Here is a 17,309-nt window from a genome sequence, read left to right on the forward strand (position 1 = left end):
CATGCGACATGCGACAATTGAAAGTGTTGTCAATTTTGCTTGTTTTTTTTCCTTTCTGCCACTTTTTTCACTTTTTTTCTGTTTGTCTGTCTGTCCATGTGTCAGCCGGTCTGGTTGTTTGGCTGGGCGCGCTGCGTCCACTTGGCGGCCACTTCAGGGTACTGCCTCAGATTTCCGTCATTACTGTCATGCGACATTAATCTTTGTTGTTGCTGTGTAGCTTGTTATTTTTATTATATATTTAGTTGTTGTTGTTGTCGTTGTTATCATTGTTGTTGTTGTTGTTGTTGTTGTTTTCCATTATTATGATTATTTCGCATTGTCTTTTTGGCAGCCGCGACAGCGTCCACTGCTCAGTTGGACAACCAGTTGACCCGGTGCCAGAGCCCAACAGCTCTGACGTCTTCCACGCCTTCCACTCGCCACTCGCAGAGCGTTTTCGTTTTCATTATTTCGCTGATCTTTACAGCTTTGCCCAGTGAAACAAGTTTCAGTTATAGCAACAAAAATAAAATAAAATATATATATATATATATATATATATATATATATATATATAATGTCTATGTACATATTTTATTCGAAATAAAAAAGCACAAGTTTTTGACAATTAAGTGCAATGCCATGCGTACAAAAAGTCTACAGATAGCCCTTGTTTTTGGCTCATCAAATATGATGCAAGCAACCCCAAGAGCAACGACGAAATACGCATATTTCATTGAACAAAATTGAGATTGCAAAAAGACTCAGATTAGGTGATGAAAAAAATAAATAAATAAATAAATAAAAAATAAAATAAAGAGGAAAAGGCAGCAAGAATCACAGAAACATCAGAGATTTATAAATCTAGAGAGAGCCATAGTCAGGGAGGAAGCAGAGAGAGACTCACACAAAAGATATATTATATAGAAGACCACTGAGCTGACACTGACACTGAAGTAAAACAATAAGCAGAGTCTGCATTGGAGAGAAAAAGGAATAGAGAAAAACGCTTAGGTGTAGATGAAAAGACTTAATGCTCTCCATGGAATAGTTAAAGAAAGAGTGATATAAAAGGCCCTGGAAAAAACAGCAGGGTGAGATTAAAGAATGCAGAGAGATGGGAAAAGAAAGAGAGAAATAAAAACTCCTTAAGAAAGGTACATGGAGAGATACGGTTAAGTCATTTGATTATACTATACATAGTATCAAGCAATGAGAGCCGCATTTGAATGTGTATTTGTTTGATCGGGAATATTTCTCTCCCTGTGCTAGATGTACGTGCGCTCGCCCGCTCCTTCTATTACGACTTATAAGAGCTAAGCAACTGAATATTAAAGGCATTGCTGAATCGAGACTCGAGGCAGATGGACGTTTCAGCATTTGGCTCCAGATATAAAATAGAGTTGCTACAATAAAGGCTAAAGCAAAAGACGAGAAAGTGATATAAAAAGGCTGAAAATACTGAGGAAACTGAAAAACAGCGGAATTAGAGAGAGAGAGAGAGAGAGAGAGAGAGAGAGAGGGATAGGCACAGGAACATGAAGAGAAACAGAGATGGAGTCAGAAAGACAGCGAAACAGAATAGGAGTAAGGGGAGGGAAAAACAAGAAGAGAAAGAAAATTCAAAGGTAAAAAATAATAAATAAAGCCATTAAAGTCTACTAATCATATTAGAGCCTATAGGAGTCGCATAGTAATGCAGTAAATCATTTCTTGTAACTTCAATCTAGACCCAATACACATAAATCACAAAAATGAACTAGCGTCTTAGTAATATGAACATGTATGTTAATATATGGAATTGGCCTTCACTTTGCCATCGATTTAGTTTCTTGATCAAATGCAATTTATTCCATTTGAGCCGCGGCTGCACCTGCTGTCAGCTGATGAGCATTTACAAAGGTTTAATAAAAATCACCTTCAATATTTGATAGTTTGTGCAAAATGCTGACTTCTGACCCCGCTGCAGCCCACCTGATCGACCCAGTTCAACTTCATTGTTCTTGTTGTTGTTTCTTGTTGTTGCCTTTTAGCGGAGTCAAGTGTTGTGCACAATCGATCGGATCATGGTATGACCTTTTCGGCATATTAAACAAAATGGATTTTTTTTTTTTTTGTTTCGATTCAATCTCTCATACATAAAAGGCCAATCAAAAAATGTAGTCGTGCAGAGTCGCTGCTATTGCCGTGGCTCTGGCCGTATCTGACTTCTTCAATGACCCACTAACCGTTGCTGGTTATCGAGCACGGAAGCAAAGCGTTTTGTATGCTTTTCATTTTGACTACACAAGGTAGATGAATATACATACATATAAATAACTATATATACATTTATCTGTTCTTAGACTCGCTCGTTACACTTTGGCTTGCTTTATATATACAATCAATATCCACAGTAAAAATAGCTAAACAAATTATTAAACCAATTTAGCGCACTTTAAAGCATTCTTGTTGTTGTTGTTGTTGCTTTAGATTATTTTGCTGCTTTCAGCTACAACAATTAATAACTTCTATTGTTGTTTGGGGCCCAGTTCGGTCGGCGCTTTTCATGCCATAATTTTCAGCTTCCGCAATTCGTAAATAATGGAAAATTTGGCAATAGAGAAACGAATCGTTAAATGATTCATGAGTTAATTTTTTATTTATTTATTATTATTATTATTATTATTTTTTTTTTGTTTTTTTTTTTTTTTCATTTTAATGCAGGTGATTTGCTTGAGTTTTTTTTTCTGTTTGATTATTATATTCGTATTGCGTATGCTCACTTTTTATACCATTATTACTCGATTACTATTAGTATATATGTTTGTTAATGACACAAGTATTTGAATTTTAAGCAATCTGAATATAGAGGATGAGCTAATGCTCAGACTTTAGTACAGATTTGCAGAGACACTCGTCAGCCTTTGCCTATTCAAGAGTTTAGACATCAAATTTTTCAATTACATTCATAATGATGATTTATAGAACCAGTTATTATGGCTGTTGTTGTTGTTGTTGTACATTACGCGTGCTGTTGTTACCTTGACCAGCTGCGCGTACCACGTAACTGAAAAGTTCCCACAGAGATCCAAAATATACGAAAAAAAATGAACAAAATCAAAAGATAAACACGAAAAAATCATTTCCCGCTTCGAATGCGATTTCAAGGCGAAACCTTTCAATCTCTGCAAAGGGTGCACGCGCAGGGGGGCGTGCCGGGGCTAAAAAAAAAATTTTTAACCAAAAACCAAAAAAAAAAAATTTAATGACAACAGCAACAAATTCACGAAGGCTACAATGCTGTTGAAGTTGAAGTACGCCTCAAGTCGAGAGACAAACAAACAGCGCAACTGTTGTAAAAACATATAAAAGCAAATCAGATAATCCTGTTATAGCTAAAATGCTGCACTTACGCATACCCTCGATGGTTGAGGAAGAGTTAAGAGTTCCTTAAATGGAAATTGCGAATAAACGTGAAATGCGAAGTGGCAGTGGAGACTTGACAGGTTAATAAATGTATGTTAGCTCAAAGTCTTCAGAAGACTTGAGTTTGAACACATTTATAGATCATTTATAAAAGTGTAAATTTGATTTCATATAGAGTTTTCTTTGACTGAAAACTCATCACCTTCCATTGTACATTAAGACTTCACACTAGAATAAAATATTTCCGCTTGGTTCTATTTGTGTTTCTGTGCCTTCAAATTGTAGCTAAGGTACTTTTTTCTTTCTTTTTGTCTCTTTCTAATCTATTGAGCGTTCACTGTAGCATCTCATGCAGTTCAACTACAACCGCCATTAGAGCAAACTGCAGCCCACACATGCAATTAATGCGGGCACTTCCGTAACGGAATTTGAGGCCCACGTCTTGAGGGCATTGCACCTGCCCCAGAGGTCAAAACAAGATACATTAGACCGATAACAGCTGAATAAAGACAACGAAAGACACATACACACTCATGTGAAGCTCAATGGGCTTGAAGTGCTGCTCGAAGGAAATACAATGGAACTATTAGAAGCAATCTGATTTCAAAGTATGCGATAGATGTAATAGCTGTTATGATAGCAGAGATACTATGAAGGTTGCTGATGGTAGAGTATGTAGAGTATAGAGTATATAAAGTATATAGAGTATACAGAGTGTATAGAGTATACATAGGGTATACAGAGTACATATAGAATACAGAGTATATAGAGTATATAGAATACATAGGGTATATAAAGTATATGAGCTATATAAAGTATATAGAGTTTGCAGAGTTTACAGATTACATTTTCACATTTATTGATAAGTCCATTATATTTATGGAGAATTTCATATCATCTGGATTCATTCACCTATTAATCCCCCACGGAACCTGTCCTGCTCAACAACTTACCCACTTATTGAGTGGCCCAAGCTTATGGAAATTTCAATTTGAATCGCCTTGTTTGAGCATCAGGAAGCGAACGGACAAAAGTGTGACATAATAACGAGCAGCAGCAATGATTGGTGGATTCGTTAGTTTCGTGAGTATCAATGCAAAGAGCACAGACATATGGCATGAAATCGTTTGCGGTTGAGTGCAGCGCCTAATACTAGACAATTATTGCGATTACGTGCTGGATATTCGATAAAAGACTGCATATCCATGCACACGCTCTCCCCTGCCCACCAATCGATACCTGTATTGAGCACTGAGCAGTGTGTGCTGCACATATCGATTACATCGCATGCAAACACTTCCCCATACAGTCAGTCCCCGTACCTAGGCCCAGGCCACACTCCCAATCTCAATCTCAGCCAGGGTTCGAGTCGACTGCACACGAAACGAACTAAAATCGAAACCGAAACCAAATCGCAAATTGTACGCAAAAAAAAATGAGACCTTAATTACAACAACAACAGTAATCACAACAAATGAAGTCAAGCAAAACCTCAGACCCAGTCAGCACTCATCAGTTGTGAGTAGTACTCAGTGTAGTGAATAGTGAATCGACTGTTCCAGTTCCAGGCAGGGCTATCATATGACCGCAAGTCGCTCCATTGAAGCATTGCAAATTTTTAAATACCCTGTATTCGGTGGTGTGCCAAGGTGTATATCAGCACTACACATATACGATTCGATTATAGAACTATAATAATATTTGAAGACAGAGTTGGTAGGCTTGCTTAATATAGAGTAATTGAGTAATATATATTATCGCTAGTTATCGATCAGAAATACGATATTTATCGATATGCATTGATTTAAAGAAAGTCAATTTAACGTCATCTAACACTATTTATCGATCAACCGTTGACTTGAGAATTCCACTCATGCTCACTGTAGGGTATCTTCTCGTCGGGCAATCCCAGCTTATTTGCATCTTTGATGTTTTAGCACAATACAAAAACGCGTTGGGCCGCCTGAGACGAAATCTTGGACTGAGACCCAGACTGAGAGTGGAAACAATGTTGGCAATAGCACCGGCCCTGTTGGCGCCCGTCCATTGTCTTTTTGCGGCTCTTCGATTATAATGATGTGACGCCAATGGATGATGCAACAATCCCAGGCCCTGGCGGACGTAATCGACAAACAGCTAAGCAACTCGCCAGCGCGCCGGCAACGCCAAGCAACAACTAAGCAACTTTGCTTAATTTGTTTACCCCCGATGCGGTTGATGCGACGCGTCGCTTCCTTTTTGGGCTTTTTGCTCAATTTCAGTTTCAATTTCAATTTGAGTTTCTTTAGCGTTATCTGCAGCCCGCTTCGTGCCTTATACAAAACATCATCCATACTTTATGATGTTGCCTCCATACACTTGCCGCACCAAATGCCAAACGACTTGTATAAGCAAATGTCATTTCCACTTCCAATTGAAAGCCAGTTGACTTTATGCACAGTTTAGCTGTGAGTTAATGAACTAAACTGCGCCATAAGCGACGCGAAAGAAAAGCCTGTTTACACCCTTGCAGAGCTGCGCTTCAGTTGCTCACGTAATGCCATAAAAGTCTCGCCATTCAGTTCCTGTAGTTATCGACGTTTGCTACTTGTTCACGATATGGGAAAAAAGTCATATTGGTTTTATAGAATGTCCATACGAATTGACTTGAAAGTTTTGGAATATTGCAGTATGAATCAAATAAATATAGATCTCATAATAAATATAGATCTTCTTATATGAACTTATTTAATACTTAATAATTTTATTCTTATATGAATTATAGTTATTTCATATTCAAGTGAAGAATAAATGTTCTTATTTATAAATACTTTAACTTCGATGCATTTCGAAAGCCTTCATTAAAAAAAAAAATATATTATAAATTAAACATTAATTTTTTAATAATTTAAATATGAATGTCTGAAAATATATATTTTTTAAATAATTTTTATATATTTATTATACAAACTCTGCTGCGTGTGTTTAATGTACTGACATTTATGTAATACAAATTTGTTGAATAATTTTTTATGTGTATTTATATACACATTCATAACATAAATTATATTGCTTAAATGCTAACGCATGTGTATGAATTTATATGATAAGCATACATAAAAATAAATAAAAATTTTAAATAAATATGTGTATATTAAGACATGCGTATATTTAATGACATAAGAAGACATTTACAATAATCAACAGTAAATTTGCTACTACAACCACTTCAAGCATCAACCACATTTAGTACAGGCCATTCGCTTTGAACCACTCTAAATCCACCTGCCCATCCTTTCGTTTCAATTAAAATATTGCAAATATATTTTGTTAGCTTCAAGCTGTCAATAAATTATCAAAGGCAATTAAATATATGGAATATTTTCTGGTCTGTCGCTCGCTGTCGTATACGTAATTACGTATACGCCGTGCAGAGCGCATAGCAATCGCACTCGCTTTTGAGGTCTGTTATGACTGTCATCCTTGACAAATTTGTTGTTTGATTTAATTAGCACTTGACTTTTAATTAGTGCAAATGTGTCAATGTTGTTGTTGTTGTTGTTGTTGTTGTTGTTGTCGCTGTTGTTGTAGTTTCTTGTGTTTGGTTGTCATAGGTTTGAAAGAAAGCGTGACTTGTGCTTTCAATGCACTCAAACAATAAAATGAGTTGCCCAAAATCGAATAAGTTTCGCCCACAAATTTCATAATCGAATTTCGTAAGTTTTTATTTTCTGTTTTATTCATATTTTTTTTTTTTATTATGAATAGCTTTGGCTATGCGCTATGTGAATTGGGCCCTGCCCAGCAGCCTTGTGCGGCTTGATCAGATGCAAAGAATTCTGTTAACTGGCACACAGTGGGCGTGGCATGCAACGGCTTTGGGGCGTGGCTGGCACAGAGAGCGAGGCAGTTGTGCATGATTTTGTCTTTTTTATCTAGTTTATTATTTTTTCTGGCTCGATTTGAATTATTTTCGTTGGTTTTGTTTTTCATATTTTACCCACGCTGGGCAAAACAAAAGACTTAGGAAACGAACTTGCCCCCAAGACAAGTGACGCAAAAAGACAAAATGTGGTACAGCAGTCGCAGCAGCCGCAGCAGCAACAACAACTACGAAATGTGAATAGGAACAAAATGCTGCGGCGAATTAGTTGCATGTTTGCTCGACTTTTTGTTGCAGTCATTGCTGATGCTGTTGTTGCTGCTGTTGTTGTTGACTCAATTGCCACTGCTGTTGTTGTTGCAGAACAAACCGCTCATTAGACGCATTAAATGCAACTGTGCATGTTGTTGTTGTTGTTTCTGTAGCTCGCTACGTAATTACCCGACAACGCGCAACTTTAATGTTGACACAAATTCTTCACGCACACACACACACACACACACACGCACGTATATGCCTATGCATATGCACACTCTTGATATCTTTCACATCGCATGAGCATGCATATGTCTAAGGTGAGGGCTATTCAGAACACGTTTTTGCTTGTCAAATATTTGATATAACTGCAAATAATGCCATTTGCTTAGCTGTTCTGGCTCTGGGTCCTTACTCTGTTCGAGGAGCTAGCTAGCTGTTGTTGGCATCAAACTGGAGTTTACATAATCTTCAGCTTTATAATTGACCTGAGCGTGACTCGTTGGAATTCTAATTTGAAACTCAGCTATCCACAACTGGCGCATGCAAGTCTCAATCTGGAACAGCAATTTCAACCATCATCTTTTTTGAAGACGTATGGACCGATGATTCCCCCAGCTCAGAAAGCGTTATTTTCTGTAGATGATGTTTCGATGAAAGCATATGTATTATCCTCCATTCAAATGCAACAATTCTGATTATTAATGCCTCCACTTAATTTAAATAGGGCTTTTTATATTATAGATACCATAAAACAAACAAACAGATTTATTATTTTGAATCCATCTATATGGAAAAGTGAAATTAAATTTCTCAATTTAAAAAGTAAGATTTATTAAATCGTCTTTCCAAAGCTTTAGAAAGATTTTTCAGGTATGAACATACATACACATATGTATATACGAAGACCGTATGCCCGCCTCCTACGTACTCAATGACCCTGACCCTCAGCAATAAGAATATATAAGAGACAAATGAGGCTTATAAACGCTGCGATAGATACACTAGATATATATATATAACCCGAGTCAGGCTATAAAAACCCGTACTCAGAAGTCAAGTGTATACGTTGAATGATCGTCAGCTACATATCATTAGGTCGATTATTAGGTAATATCGTTTGATGACAACAGCTGATCTTATGATATTTAAACAGCTAATATAGTAATACTTGTCTGTTGAAAATGATGTTAAACTTTTCCAAATGCTGTTGCCTTGTTGCCCTATCGAAGATGAAAGATCGACAACAACATATTTGACATATTTTTTTACTGTTTTGCTAGCGAAAGGGGAAAAATGCAGTTAAAGTAGGGCAAATGTTATGTGATGCATACGAATAAGATGTTTCGACCGATTTATATACTTACATATATGTATACATACATACATACATATGTGCAGTCTTAGGTTTATCTTCTATCCATATATCGCTTCACATAGCAATGCACCCAATATATACTCAATTCCCTTAAAGTTGGCTAATTACTTTTTATCCAAATATCATGCATAACATATAGTTTTTATGCACATTTCCTACAATTTGGCTTACAAGCTGCAGCGGCTGATGTTAACAGATCTCACATCAGAATTGTTTCTCAGCTAATTAGCTGGCTCTGTGAGCAGCTCTCCCATTTACAGCTACAGCTAACTAGGTAACTGGCTAGGCCCAACCAACATATATATGTGTGTATGTGTGTATGTATGTATGGTAGCTGCATGCATGTATTGTGGGACTGTGTCAAATTGTTGCTGTTGCGGTTGCTGTTGTTGTTGTTGTTGCTGCTGCTGCTGGTGCGGGTGTGGGAAAAGCTGAGGAAAAGTGCAGCATCTTTTGGCTCGACTTGGCATTGTCTGATATCTAAAAACTATTTGCCATGACATGAGAATTAGGCGCAAAAGCGCAGTCAAGTCGGAAGAGAGCTTGTGTGCTAGATATGCCTGCTAGTTAGTGTCTGACATTGTTGTTGTTGTTGTTGTTGCTACTATTGTTGTTGTCTTTGTCTTTTTCTATTGGGGTAACGTTCATCACGTTTGTCGATGCAATTTCACAGATAACTGTTTCTTCATGTTTGCCACTCGTGCGGTTGCATAATCCAGCAGCACCACCAGCACCACCACCAGCACCGCCAGACCAGCCAAAAACAATGCAAGCGCTTTAAAATGCCGCAATTATCCAGCTACAACGACAATTGAAACTTTTTCGGCCAACTGCTTCTTTGGCTGCTTCCTCGCAAGCTGCCAGCCTCCGACTGCCAGAAGCCGTTTGCTGCTGCTGTTGTTGTAGTTGTTGCTGTTGTTGTTGGGGCTGTGGCAGTCAGAATATAATTGTTGTCGGTTTGTTTATTTTTGTAGACAATTTTTTCATATTATTTGTGATTTAGTTATCTTTTTATTTTTTTAGCAGAAATATTTTCTGTGCCGTGGGCCGCTTTGGCATTTGCAATCGCATTTTTAGTTTATTTTTCCCCCTCTTTTTTTTGTGCTTGTTATGACATTTTTGTGTCTTTGTTTTGTTTGTTTGTTTATTTGTTGTTGTGTGACATTTGAATGATTGCCTGACATTTTGTCACTGCCAGATCAAGAGATATGCTGCCAAGAATTGCTCACATTTATCAAATGTTAATTGTTTATTTTATTTACCTTCTTCTTCTTCTTCTTTTGCAGATCTGTTACAGTTCGCTTGGCAGCTTGAGAGCTTGAGAGCATGTAAGTTAATGAAGCTATTTATTTTTGGTATTTTATTGTGATTTAATAACGTTATTCAACAAAGCTGATATATTATAAATAAAACTCTTGATCAAACTGATTTGCTTTCAGCTGCAAAATTTATTATTTATTATGAATTTTCAAGTAGTAAAAGCTCGCAGCTATCCAATAAATCTTAGTTAAGAATCTGTTATTTCAAATAACTTATTTGGCTTTATATAGAAAATAATGAATGAGGATTTGTTGCACTTTCTTCGCTTGTGTTTCCCCATTCTTCAGTCTATTGTAGAGAGAAAAACACATATTGCATAACAAAGGCTAGGCAAACATTTCTCACTTTCCCAACAATAATAATATTAATAATGCAAAAGAAATGTTTGAAATGTTTTGAAAATGTCATGCAGCAGATGGGAAAAATTTGTTTAAATATTTAATGCAATTTGATATTTAAATGCATTTTGAATAATATTATGTTGTGTTGTGTTGTATGGCATTGTCATGTTGCCTACTGCGCCTGCCTTTGCATAGTTTCACATGATTTTCCAAAATGCATTTGACAAATGCATCAACAGCAACAACAACAACAACAACAAATGGTAATAAAATAAAAAGCAACACAAAAGCCGCATTGAAATGACATACAAAATATTCGGGCGCTAATTTGTTGAGGCAACAATGCAACAACAACAACAACAGCTGCGCATAGAAAGCTAATGTTAATGAACTATTTTTGTAAGACAACAACAGCGACAACAACATCAATGGCAGCAAATGGCTGCAAATGTTCGCTAAATGATAATCTAAAATAATAAAAATAAAAAAACACGAAAAACACAAAAAAAATAATCACCTAAAATGCAAACTAAGAGCAGCAACAACAAATAAACAAAAACCACGTTGTGCATTCAAATTGAAGTTCAGTTTGGCAAGAAAATATTGTGTTAGGCAGCGCAGCAAGCAACAGGTGGAAGCTAGCAGGGGGGACGGACGGCATCAGGGGCAGAGGAGGCGGTGTGGGCGCCTCTTGATGTCGCGTCAAGTGGACACTTGGCAATCACAACAAGCAAACAAACAGGCAGACAGACAGACAGACAGACAGACAGACAGGCAAATAAAGCGGCTTGCACAATGCACAATTTAGGCATAGTTTTTAAATGTTTTGCTCAAATCACATGGCCGGCAAGCGGTGAGCAGCAAAAGGGCATATTAGCTGGGCCAAGCCATTGAAGAGAAGTCTGAGCTGTCAGCTGTTATTGTTTTGGCTATGCTAGAAGAAACAGTGCTATTCCATCTCAAGTGTTTAACCTGTTCTGCCATGCCTAACGATAATCTATATCTCTGTGGTTCCGCATTGAAACCAGCTCAAAACAAAAGAAAACAAACTACAACAACAACTAAATAGGACTTACTTATGATAGAACTGGTTCACAGGCATTTCCCCAAGTATTTCAGAGCTAATAACTTATAACGATTTAGCACACGCGATAAGGCAATTTAACATATTGACAGTTATAGTCCTGATCTACATATTAGCAGTAAACATAGCGAAAGAGAGGGACAGAGAGAGAGAGAGAGAGAGAGTGATGCAAAACTGGTTCAAATAGCATTTGCTATTAATCACTGGAATCAAACGAGATTTGTGACAGTAAAAGTTATAAATAGCTGATAGTGCCTAATAAATTGTCTATAATTTGGTATATATTTAACTAGACGCAATATAAATCAGTATATAAATAAATAATAGAAAAATAAATAAATAAATATAATTTTTTAAGAAATTAAAAATGTTATAGATTATGGTAAAGTCATGCTAGCATGTCTATATGGACATCTCTCTCAATAGTAGGTATACGAAGTACTCTCTATGATCTGCAAACGCCCTACCAGATTTATATACCACTTATATTATTTAGTTCACATTTATGAAAGAGTATCCACACGCACACATTCACATCAATCAGCAATGGGAGTTACTCTTGAAAATCAACTCCTTGTAGCAGCACTCTTCAAGTCTCGAATAGTTACACTTGCAGCCCAATTAAAAGCTGTCGAAATGGTCGGTCGAAATGCAAAGAGCATACCATTTTCGAGCCACTCAAACTTAGCTTTCCACTCATGTCGCTACTCAATTGCATTTTAACCTTCAACATTTCTCAATGAAATTTCAGCGGAGACAAAGCGACAGAGAGAGAGTGAGAGAGTGAGAGAGCGAGAGAGCGAGAGAGCAGCAACTTGTCTGCATGTGGATGGCATTTGTGATTGACATCGCTGGCTGAATGTCTGTTAAATTTTGTCGCCGCTGCTCAGCATGCATAGATAGCCTAGCCGAGAGAAGGAGAAGGAGGAGCCGCATGACATGAGAGTTTTGTTTTGTGCCAATGCCAGGCGTTCGGTGAAAGTTGTTAGCCCCTGTCATTTTGGGGCTCGTTGAATGCTTAATTGCTAAGCGCGCTTGCCAAACCTCTTTGGTATTGACCTTTTGGGCCACGTCCTTCAGCGATATGTGCCAGCTGAATTGGTCAGGTGTTTGGCTGCTTCACTTGCCACCACTTCAGTTGGCCGACTTGGCTGTCTGTCTGTCTGTCTGCCTGTCTGGCTGACTTGCTGAGTTGCGCTTCTTTTCTCTTCTCTAGCTGCGCGGTGTGGCTGTCGCCTTTCTCCTGCCACTTTTGCATGACACTTTGGTAATTTTTTCGATAGGTTTCGCTGCCATTTTTGGCTTGGTTATGCGAGCAGTCGAAATTAACTGTCTGCCAGGTAGCCCACATGCTACATGCTCGCCTCGACTGCAATTGGCGTCGACTTTCATTGATTTGCTGGCTGACAAAAACAAAACAAAACAAAACAAAAACTGTTTATACATATGTGTGGAAAAGTAAACAAACGTGGCCCGAAAGAAAAATACTGCTGAAAACTGAAAACTTATCGAGACAATTTCACTTTTCATTGTCTTGTTGGCTGGCTGTGTGTGTGTGTGTGTTTTTTTTTTTTTTTTTTTTTTTTTTCTTGTCTTGGCTGCGATAGTCTGCCTGCCTGTATCTTCAGCTCAACCCCTTGCGGATCGTGCCAAAGCAGTTCAGCTAGCTTTGCATGCCAGCAGCAAGTTTGTTGCCTAAGTCTTTTGTTTCATTGTGCGCACAGTGTCCTGCCTCGCTCGCAACGGCCGCAGCGTCTGCTGCCACTTAGAAAGTTGCCGAGACGCGCTCCTAATTGGCCAAAATGTAAATATCGCAGCCACAAATCAAAGTCAAAGTCCTAGACATACGAAAGCCCATTAGCTGTGCACGGGAGTGTGTGTGTGTGTGTTTATTTCTCTCTCCCTCTCTCCTGTTTCCCATTTAAGTGCCAATACGCCCATTTTCAGCTGCTCTAGCATTAGCATATTGATTTGTATTCTGCTAATATCTATCTGCTAATATCTATCGAAGTCGAAGTTTCGACTGGCGACTCTCGAGCAATCGGTTTATTTATGTTAACTTGGAACCTAACACTTCTCAAGTCCATTAACATAATTGTGCTACCAGCTATTAAGAGTTCAGATCTAGCTCAGAATAGACTTGATATAAATTGTTGAACTACATTTCAGATACCAGAAATTAAATAGCAGAAAATATCTATGGATCTGCCTTTGAATATTCATATATAAAATTATATTGTGATTAGGTTTACAGCTATAGCAATAAATTTAATATTTTCAATTATGAGACTCGGATCAAAACCCGAAAGTTGCTCTAAGAACTTTCCATGGAACTATGTTTACAAAACAAATATGAAGAACCTTAGTGTACACATGTGTAGATCGCAATTTATTATATCGATAGATAGAGCCATAAATACATATATGTTATGTGATCGAGATTAAGAAAAGTCTTTCTTTCTATTGATCATTTTCATGTGATATTTGACTTGGAGATGAGCTGGAAGTCGTTTACCGTAGGTGGCCTGTTCAGAAACCGTACGATCACAACTATTATATAATAACTGATTTGTGAATATTGTATGCAAATAGAGCTCTATTGTTAGAAAAGCAGCTCTCAGTTAGGCCCAAGTCTGGGCAATAATTTAGGCATTTGAAGTTTTTGGAAAAGCTCTTGAAAGAACTTTCTCAGAAAACAAAGCGAGTGGAGCTACAAACTTGAGGCGTAGGCGATGCGTCGTGACAGCTATGCGTACGTGTGTGTCTGTGTGTGTGTATGCGAGCTCCATTTATGGCTGTTAGCTGATTTTACAGTTACTTCTGACCAAGCTTTAACGGCGCATGCAAATTGCGTGCATGACAACGACAAAAGCCAAAATGAAAATAAACCAAAACCCAAGTCAAAGAATAAACATCAATAAATATTGAGCCTGATTGATTGGAAAGGTACGCACGCAGCTAACACGAGCCAAAGCAAAACAAACTAAATTGGAGAGTTTATTGTGAGGGTGTGCGAGGCAGGGGCAGGGGCAGTGGGCAGCGGGCAGCGGGCCAGACAATTAACCTTGATTTGCAGTACATGCAATGGACAGAGACCAATAAATAAAACAAAGCCAAGCAATACACAGTAAAAAGTTTAACAAAAAGCCATAGCGAGAGCAGCAACAACAACAACAACAACAGCAACAGCAACAAAAGTCGTGCAAATGAAGTCATTTTCAAGTACAAACGCCTCAAATGAGGGCAAATAGCAACAGCCAGCCAGAGCTCATGGCATATGTGCCAAAATCTGAGACCATTCCCAATTCCATTTGAGACTGTGGTGAAGTGCGAGGGGAGGGGGCGGGGCGAACGGAGCATAAGCTTTGATCGAGCAGGTGTTGCACGCTAGAACAGCCGGAAATTGCCGGCCAGAGGCCAAAAAGATACTTTTCAGCTCTTAACAGTTTGTTGCACAATAAGTCAAAAGTTAAGACGCAGACCGGTTGTAAAACGAAACCGAACCAAAAGCCAATTAAAGCATCTAATTGCCTTTAACTGGAAATTTAACTGGTATATTTATTAGATATTTTGCTTAAGAAACAAATATTTATGTATAAAATAAATATATTTATTAAATGACTTTTATATAATTTCCATAATTTACATTTTAATAATAAATTTAATAATTTCATAAATTATATATAAAATACTAAATATAAAATTTATATATGTAAATATATATGTTTATTATACTTAATACATTTTTATATGTACATATTATGCAATAAATAAATAATTATATAAATAAAATAAATTTTTATAGTCATGCTCTATCCCTAAAAGGCATGTAGAGCTTGCTCGTATTAAACTTAGAGATCTGAAGATTTTAACACATACTCTTTGATATTGTTATCTTATGAGGTATTGAAATTTTCCCATTATATCCGAAGAGGTAATGGCAAATTTAGAACTAAATAATTTATCTTGTGTAGCGAAATTGCTCCTAGGTAAACTCAGGCAACAATTATAATAGCTATAGTAGAGGCCAGCTCAGCTAGACCTTAGATTAAAATATTTTTGCAAGTTAATATAAACCCTGGAATAGAAAAGAAAATATTAAGTCCCATTTACCGCATAGAGGGTATCCCTAAGTTGAGCTTCCGACTCCAGTTTTCTTATTTGCTCTCCATATGTATATAAACATATATGTATATATACATATATATTTTTTGTTTGACTCTGATCCAAAGCTCAATAACTGTCTGCCATATCAATCTAAATCTAAATCGCATTTGTATTTTTTAACAATTTGAAAATCAAATTCAGCTACTGCACAGCACACGATTACTCGATTTCAATGAAGCTTAATGATATTTTAATATGCTGATCTCAATGTGAAACGAGAAATTGTTCACTGAATATTTGTGTAGAATTCCAATACACATTGCTCTTTCTCTCAGTGTTTAACGACTTATTTTTTTTTTTTTTTTTGCCTGGCTGATAAACAAAACGTTTTAATTATAAATGTGAAAAACCGGCTACCAAATCCTGTCATGACATCAGACGCGATGAAGGCATCGAAATACCGCAGCCCAGCAGCAGCAGACGAGCTATAGAACTAATAATTATCATCATTATGGGCATCAATTCCTAAGCAACTGCCCATAGAAAAAAACGAAAAAATAAAAACCCAATAAAGAATTAACAAAGAACCTGTGAAGTAAAATGAAGAGAGTCAAAAAATACCCAACTGAAGATCAAAAGAAAAATACAAAAATTAAATACATATGTTTTTAATTTGCGGTCGCCGCGGGGAGAATTTTTAGCCGCAAAGAATCTAACGATTCATGGGCTCTGAAATCGTCTTAATTTTGCTTCCATTTTTGCAACGCATCAGACTGAAATATTTGTCATTACATGACGAGGGGTGGCAGGGGAGTAAGAATAAGGGGCGATTGCTCCAGGCAGAAATACATTATCAATACATACATTATCTCCATTTCATACGCTGTGCCATATCTGAGTCGATTTTCATTTTCTTTCACGGATATCTAGAACATTTCTGTAAAAGTGTTCAGCAACCCTCGTTTCGCAGCAACACACTTGACTTCTGCGGTTGTAGATGGCTGGCACATGTGTATTGTACTTGTGTGCTGTGCTGTAGTATCATCCTCATTGTAAATGCTATCTAACGTTGTTGGGCCTGCTGTTGGTTTGCCTCTGAGCTTGGCTTTGCCTCCGTCTGCCTCTGTTGGCATTTGGATTCAGTTGCTGTGACTGCGCCTCTTTTCACAGTTGGCGTCTGGCGTTTGGCTTTTGTCAATTCATTGTCAACAAGTCAGTGAACTTGTGTGTGCGCGTCGGGTATGGTACCACAGCACTCAGAAGAAGGCTAGAAGACAGCAAAGGCGACAGCAGAGACAGCCGAGACAGCAAAGAAACAGCAAAGGCAGCCAAGCGACCAAGTGGGCTATCGGGGTAACAGGGTAGCGGTGGGCATGGTGTGGCTCTTTCTTTTACAAATAATTAACATAAATTAATAGGAAATGAGTAGAAACAGCGCATGGCACACCAGCAGCCAGTAGAGGTCGGTTACAGTTACAATAGCATTAGCATGGCCTGACGAAAATAAAGAAATACATAAAGTTCGTGTCTTAAGTCTTTTGTTTCTTTCGTACATATATGTATATAGCTATT

At 37.5% G+C, this 17,309-nt stretch overlaps 1 protein-coding gene across 1 annotated transcript in view; it reads left to right on the plus strand.

Annotated features, from left to right (window-relative positions):
- The window catches only part of LOC108619061 (uncharacterized), a 50,704-nt gene that overhangs the window by 10,841 nt on the left and 22,554 nt on the right, over window positions 1-17,309 (plus strand). The window contains exon 2 of the mRNA XM_089473049.1: window positions 10,172-10,213. The gene's annotated coding sequence lies outside the window, so the exon portion shown is untranslated. The remainder of the gene's footprint in view (window positions 1-10,171; window positions 10,214-17,309) is intronic.

Source organism: Drosophila arizonae, chromosome X (genome assembly GCF_054131065.1).
Source record: "Drosophila arizonae isolate 15081-1271.41 chromosome X, UAZ_ARI_1.0, whole genome shotgun sequence".
In the NCBI taxonomy this organism is placed as follows: Eukaryota; Metazoa; Arthropoda; class Insecta; order Diptera; family Drosophilidae; genus Drosophila; species Drosophila arizonae.